This window comes from Limulus polyphemus, unplaced genomic scaffold, assembly GCF_000517525.1.
Source record: "Limulus polyphemus unplaced genomic scaffold, Limulus_polyphemus-2.1.2 Scaffold2549, whole genome shotgun sequence".
NCBI classification, from domain to species: Eukaryota; Metazoa; Arthropoda; class Merostomata; order Xiphosura; family Limulidae; genus Limulus; species Limulus polyphemus.
This window is the reverse complement of record NW_013668159.1, coordinates 120,727-121,533: the sequence shown is the minus strand read 5'-3', so window position 1 is coordinate 121,533 and position 807 is coordinate 120,727.

The following is an 807-nucleotide window of genomic DNA, read 5'->3' as shown; positions in this document are numbered from 1 at the left end:
AATGCTCAAGTAATTGCTAGATATAGGGTAGGCTGGTATATAAAAGAAGGCAATGTAATGTGTGTGTAGATAGTGTGTAATTGAACTGCAGCCACACGGTATTGTTGAAGTTAACGTTCGTTCGTTACAGTGTTGTTTTAGCTCGAGTATTGAGATTAAGTGTATCGCAGAGTTATATTCGGAAAGAATAAACCAGTTTTATTAAGTAAAGACGTGTGTCGCTTAAGTTTTGTCGGAACGAAGTTACGGAAAATTTATTAACAAACGGAGACGTAACAATATAATCATTTATTAAACAAAATTGATATAAGATCCACATTAAACAGATTTTGATGCAAAATTTCCACAGGAGAGTCAAGCACTGTAATCACCGAGCCATTTTGACATCCAGTGTTTCAAATTCAATGTTAACAAATATTAATTTAAAATATCATGGAATTCACTTTTTTTCCAAATATTGAAATAACTTGCTATAAACATGATCATTTATTTATAAAGCATCCCAACTCTACTGGTATTTGAACACAAGACTTGCACTTGAGGTTTGGGTACTTTAAACACCAAGTCAATTTGAATGTTACTAACAGACAGTGGCTTATATATATATTGTTGCGTCAGCGAGGTCACGTGACTGGTATCACGCCACCTGTTTTTAGAAATATCCTGTTCCTTCATGAATGCCCTAGCATTTACTACATATGTGTTAGTCTTGTATATATATATAAGACGGTCACAACGTGACGGGATAACAGAGGTAGTGAGTAATTGAACTGCAGTCAGAGAGCGTGTAATTGAATTGAGTATTGT